Source organism: Symphalangus syndactylus, chromosome 13 (assembly GCF_028878055.3).
Source record: "Symphalangus syndactylus isolate Jambi chromosome 13, NHGRI_mSymSyn1-v2.1_pri, whole genome shotgun sequence".
Classification (NCBI taxonomy): domain Eukaryota; kingdom Metazoa; phylum Chordata; class Mammalia; order Primates; family Hylobatidae; genus Symphalangus; species Symphalangus syndactylus.
Window position 1 is genome coordinate 49946171 of NC_072435.2, and position 6854 is coordinate 49953024.

Here is a 6854-nt window from a genome sequence, read left to right on the forward strand (position 1 = left end):
AATGATGGGTAAAACAGCCAGGCAAGCACCCAAGATTGATGGGGACTGAGACCTTCCACCATGGTTTCCATCAGACAACTAGCCATATATCTGGAAAAGCCTCAGTAACTTTTGCCATGGAAGGTAAGAATATGAAGTTTCACTAGGTGCGGTGGCTCACACCTGTAATCCTAGCACTTGGGAGGCCGAGGTGGGTGGATGACTTGAGGTCAGGAGTTCGAGACTAGTCTGGCCAACATGGTGAAACCCCCTCTCTACTAAAAATACAAAAAATTAGCCAGAAATTGCTTGAACCTGAGAGGCGGAGGTTACAGTGAGCTGAGATTGTGCCACTGCACTCCAGCCTGGGAAACAGAGACTCCATCTCAAAAAAAAAAAAAAAGGATATTAACTTTCTTCTGGACTGCTTACTCTGTTTTGACCCATTATAATGGGTCTCTGTCACCCCAAAACTGTATGGTCACAGGGACAAGCCCATAGTTGCCATTTTACCTAATCTCTAAGCTGTTTTTCAGTGACTTTGGTTTTCTTACATAACTTCCTTATCATGCCTGGATGCCTCAGGGAAGTTGTAGCAACTTCTCTTTCAGTAGATAAAGCCAATAAACTGGCTTTAGAACAACATCCTGAGGTTTAAGCCTTCACCAAGTACGAGGAGTTCTATAAGCCAAAAGACACCAGTGGATGACAGGGGACACATTGAAATAGCAGGCATTTTGCTAGACACTCTAATAAACCTGATACGAGGTGCTAATCAATAAAAAATAGTTAAACATTTGCATGACTCTCCTCATTTGGGAATAAATTCCCTGTTTAATATCTTGGCTTTTTATAGAAAAATAATTACTTAAAAGAGTAAACCAGGTAACCCGGGCCTGTGAACTGTATGCCTGGAACAACCCAAATGACCAGTGTTTACCTCCTCCTTTAGTAAGGCCTGTTCAGCATAGAGGCGCATACCCTGGTGAAGACTGGCAAATAGACTATATGCAGATGCCCCCGTGTAAAGGGTTTAAATATTTATTAGTATTCATTGACACCTTTACTCTTTGGATTGAGGCTTTTCCTACCCAGTTTGAAAAGGCAATTGAGGTTTCTAAACTACTAAAAGAAATAATTCCGATGGGTGCAGTGGCTCACGCCTGTAATCCCTGCACATTGGGAGGCCAAGGCGGGTGGATCACCTGAGGTCAGGAGTTCGAGACCAGCCTGGCTAACATGGCAAAACCCCGCCTCTACTAAAAATACAAAAATTAGCTGGGTGTGGTGGTGTGCACCTGTAGTCCTAGCTACTCTGGAGGATGAGGCATGAGAATCACTTGAACCTTGGAGGTAGAGGTTGCAGTGAACCAAGATTGTGCCATTGCACTCCAGCCTGGTCAACAAGAGTGAAACTCTGTCTCAAAAAAAAAAAAAAAAAGATAATATCGAGTCTCGCAAAATATAGTAATTAAGAAAATTCTTTATCACAAACCCTTGTGGCAGAGCACATCTCATAGGTACAAACATTGTAACTATGGTAAATGTGTTCCTCAATAGTAAATTAATTATTAAAATTATTCAAAATTAATTTTTCAGAACAATGCTTATGTTTCATATAGCTAATTGCTGTAATTCTTTAACAAAAACTGGGCCGGATGCAGTGACTCATGCCTATAATCCCAGCACTTTGGGAGGCCGAGGCGGGCGGATCACGAGGTCAGGAGATCAAGACTGTCCTGGCTAACATGGTGCAACCCCATCTATACTAAAAAAAAAAAAAAAATACAAAAAAATTAGCCGGGTGTGGTCGCAGGCGCCTGTAGTCCCAACTAGTAGGGAGGCTGAGGCAGGAGAATGGCATGAACCTGGGAGGCAGAGCTTTCAGTGAGCCGAGATTGTGCCACTGCACTCCAGCCTGGGTGACAGGGTGATTCCATCTCAAAAAAAAAAAAAAAAAGTCTTTAACAAAAACCAAGCTCACAGCAGCTCAACACAGAAGTTAAAAATAAATCCGTCTTGTAACTTTTCCTTTTGGTTTTCTGTCGGCCTTTTTACTTAAAATAATTTTAAAAAGTAGCAAACAGGCTGGGCGTGGTGGCTCACGCCTGTAATCCAAGCACTTTGGGAGGCTGAGGCGGGCGGATCATGAGGTCAAGAGATCGAGACCATCCTGGCCAACGTAGTGCAACCCTGTCTCTACTAAAAATACAAAAAATTAGCTGGATGTGGTGGCACTCACCTGTAGTCCCAGCTACTCAGGAGGCTGAGGCAGGAGAATTGCTTGAACCCGGGAGGTGGAGGTTGCAGCGAGCCAAGGTCATGCCACTGCACTCCAGTCTGGTGACAGAGTGAGACTCCATCTCAAAAAAAAAGAAAAAGAAAAAAAAGAAATAACAAATTCCTGTTCACATCCATTCCTGTCTGGCCTGGGACAATTAATTGGCTCTAAGTCTTTTGACTCTTAAGGCCCTCAGCCATAGGGAATCCTGCCATGGGAAAACTGACACTGTACAATTACATGACTTCTCCTGTGACAAAACCTTTTCTCTCCCAAATACCAGTATATGGTGCAATACAAAAATCGGAGAAAAAATAGATTTGTCTACTGTTAACAAGTCTATAACAATATAGACACTGAGGACCAGGCATTTCTTGCGTTGAATTTACACACTCCTCAGGATACTATACCTACGGAGATAAATTGGCTGGAAAAAAATTAAATTTATTAAATTCTAATTTAATGTTGGTCCCACAATTCTCAAGTAAGGTTTATCACAAGGTCCAAATAACCCTTGATAAGGAGGATAAACACATTGTGAGTCTGATCAAAAAGTATGATGATGCATGCAGTGGTTTTTTGGATGGTTAGGCTGGTTACTGCCCTCTGACTCTACCTATAACCTTTTGGGTGCCTAATCCTTGCTATCTTCTTATATATTTTTTGAAAATGTTATGCTGGATGCAGCAGAAGGAAAGGCACAATTAAAGACCCTGCATCACGATAGCTCAGAAAATAGATTTTATCTAAGATTTTTTATTTTAGACTAAATCTGGGCCTGACTCCATCTCACCCCTTAAAACAATTGGCTGTTACATCAGGTCAGACCATGTCCTTATAGCATTATCCAAATTGCTAATATTTAAAACTACTACCAACCAGACTACTAGAAATGAGCCTTCCTAGCATTGTGGGAGCTCACCTAATGACCAGATCAGACAACTCTAGGAAGAACCCTTCCTAGTACCATGAGACCTACTGCTGTTCGCTTGTATATGCATTCTGTAGAATGCTTTTTGGCCAAGAGGGGGACTGAGGACTGACTTCTGATTTTTTATCTTGCCCAAATTTGAACCTAGGGGATCTAGGGAGTCATGCCCTACAAACCATAAATTCTCATCAGACGCAGTTTATTTGACCCTATATGTCATGACTTACTTTTCAGTCTAACTCTGGCATAACATTATGAGACAAGAAAAAAGTATTTAAATCCAAAATATATTTCATTGCCATATCTGGAAATTGCCCCACAAAGTCTCTTGTGGGAAAAATTCACATTCTGTTGAGAATCTCCTTCCCCCTTTGTTTTCCTTTCTTCCTGTGCAGATCCAGGAGATAATCAACTAAGAGCCAGGCACCCTTTCAGGTCTGATTAGAAACATTTTACAGCCTGTTCTCTCTCTGAAGTCAGCTATCTGAGAGATTTCTCTGCACAGTAAAACTTGGTCTCCACAATTCTTTACCTTAATCTAAAAATTCCCTTTTATTGATCCCAGGTCTTCAGATAAATTCCACCAATTGTCAACCAGAAAATACTTAAGTTTACCCGGAAGTCCCCCGCTTTGAGTTGTCCCACCATTCTGAATCAAACCAATGTTTTTTTTTTTTTTTTTGAGGCAGAGTGTTGGTCTGTCGCTCAGGCTAGAGTGCAGTGCCGCGATCTTGGCTCACTGCAACCTCTGCCTCCCAGGTTCAAGCAATTCTCCTGCCTTAGCCTCCTGAGTAGCTGGGATTACAGGCACCCACCACCGCACCTGATTAATTTTTGTATTTTTAGTAGAGACGGGGTTTCACTATCTTGGCCAGGCTGGTCTCGAACTTCTGACCTCGTGATCCGCCCACCTCGGCCTCCCAAAGTGCTGGAATTACAGGGGTGAGCCACTGCATGCATTGGTGGACAGGTGCAGTGGCTCACGCCTGCACTTTGGGAGGCCGAGGCAGGTGGATCACGAGGTCAGGAGATTGAGACCATCATGGCTAACACAGTGAAACTCCGTCTCTGCTAAAAATAGAAAAACATTAGCCGGGCATGGTGGCATGTGCCTGTAGTCCCAGCTACTCAGGAGGCTGAGGCAGAAGAATCTCTTGAACCTGGGAGGTGGAGATTGCAGTGAGCCCAGATCGCGCCAATGCACTCCAGTCTGGGCAACAGAATGAGACTCCATCTCAAAAAAAAAACCAAAAAACTATTTGATTGATGTCTCATTACAAAGTATATAAAAGCAAGCTCTACCCCAACCACCTTGGGCACATGTTCTCAGAACCTCCTGAGAGCTGTGTCACAGGCCATTGTCATGCATATATGGCTCAGAATCAATCTCTTCAATTTTTTTTTTAAATCGTCTGTGACAAACCCACAGCAAACATTAAACTGAACGGGAAAAAGTTGGAAACATTTTCTCTGAGAACTGGAACAAGACAATAGTGCCCACTTTCATCACTTCTATTCAACATAGTACTTGGAAGTCCTAGCCAGAGCAATTAGAGAAAAGAAAGAAAGTGCCTCCAAGTTGGTAAAGAGGTAGTCAAATTGTCACTGTTCACTGATGTTACAATCATATAATTAGGAAACCCTAAATACTCATCAAAAAGCATCTAGATCTGATAAATTCAGTAAAGTTTTAGGATACAAAATTAATGTGCACATATTAGTGGCATTGGTATACACCAACAGCGACCAAACTGATATTTAAATCAAGAACTCAATCCCTTTTAAAGCAGCTGCAAAAAAATAATACTAATAATTAGGATTATCCCTAACGAAGGCCATGAAAGATCTCTACAAGAAAAACTATAAAACACTGCTGAAAGGTATCATAGATGACACAAACAAATAAAAACACATCCCATGCTTATAGACGGATAGGGTTAGTATTGTAAAAATGATCATATTACCAAAAGCAAGCTACAAATTCAATACAATTCCCATGAAAATAACATCATAATTTCCTCACATAACTAAAAAAATCTAAAATTCATATGAAACAAAAAAGAACCGCATAGACAAAGCAAGACTAAGCAAAACAAAAATCAACTCAAGATGGATCAAAAACATTAAGACCTGAAACTATAAAAATTGTAGAAGGTAATACTGGAAAAACTCTTCTAGACATTGGCTTTGGCAAAGCTGGATGACCAAGAAACCAAAAGCACATGCAACATGAAACAAAGACAAATGAGACTTAATTCTCAAAAGAAGATATGCAAATGGCCAACAAACATAGATAAAAATGCTCAACATTACTAATGATTAATGATCAGGAAAATGCAAATCAAAACCACAATGTGATAGCACCTTATTCCTGCAAAAATAACCATAATTAAAACATCAAAAAATAATGCATGTTGGCATGGTTGTGGTGAAAAGGGAATACTTTTACACTGCTGGTGGGAATGTATACTAGTAAAACACTATGGAAAACAGTATGGAGATTCATTAAAAAACTAAAAGTAGAACTACCATTTGATTCAGCAGTCCCGCTACTGGGTATGTACACGGTGAAAAAGAAGTCATTATATGAGTAAGACACTTGCACATGCATGTTTATAGCAGCACAATTTGCAATTGCAAAAGAATGGAAGCAGCCTAACTAATGCCCGTCAACTAATGAGTGGAAAAAGAAAATGTGGCATATACTACATTTTCTTTATATATATAATATATAAATAATATATAATATATTTACAATAATATATATATATACCAATGAATGCTACTCAGTCATAACAAGGAATAAAATAATAGCACTTGCAGCAACCTTGATGGAGTTGAAGAACATTATTCTAAGTGAAGTAACTAAAAAATAAAAAAACAAACATTGTATGTTCTCACTTATAAGTGGGAACTAAGCTATGAGAATGCAATGGCATAAGAATTATATAATGGACTCTGGCTACTCAGTGGCAAGGGTAGGAGAGGAGTGAGGGATAAAAGACTACATATTGGGTAGAGTGCACACTGCTTGGGAGATGGGTGCTCCTAAATATTAGAAATCACCACAGAAGAACTTATCCATGTAACCAAACATCTTCTGTACCTTAAAAACTTTGGAAATAATAATAATAAACAAAAAATAATTCCAAACCCCGTAAGTTTAACTTTCTATGCTTTGGGTGTTTTTGTTTTTTTTTTTTTATTTTTTAGAAAGGGTCTCACTGTGTCACCCAGAATAGAGTGCAATGGCTTGATCAGGGCTCATTGCAGCCTCGACCTCCTTGGTTCAGGCAATCCTCCTACCTCCACCTCCTGAATAGCTGGTACTAAAGGTGCAGGCCACCATGCTCAGTTAACTTTTGTATTTTTTTAGATACATGTTTTTGCCATGTTGCCCAGGCTGATCTCGAATTCCTGGGCTTAAGCAGTCTTCATTTCTTGGCCTCCCAAAGTGCTGGGATTATATAAACACGAGCCATCATGAGTGACCACAATCTTTTTTTTTTTTTTTTTTTTTTTTTTTTTTTTTTTTTTTGGGACAGAGCCTCACTCTGTCACCCAGGCTGGAGTGCAGTGACCTGATCTTGGCTCACTGCAACCGCCGCCTGTCAGGTTCAAGCGATTCTCCTGCCTCAGCCTCCGAGTAGCTGGGACTACAGG

At 40.4% G+C, this 6854-nt stretch overlaps 1 protein-coding gene across 1 annotated transcript in view; it reads left to right on the forward strand.

Annotated features, from left to right (window-relative positions):
• Positions 1-6854, forward strand: part of LOC129459807 (zinc finger protein 208-like) — a 231224-nt gene that overhangs the window by 187077 nt on the left and 37293 nt on the right.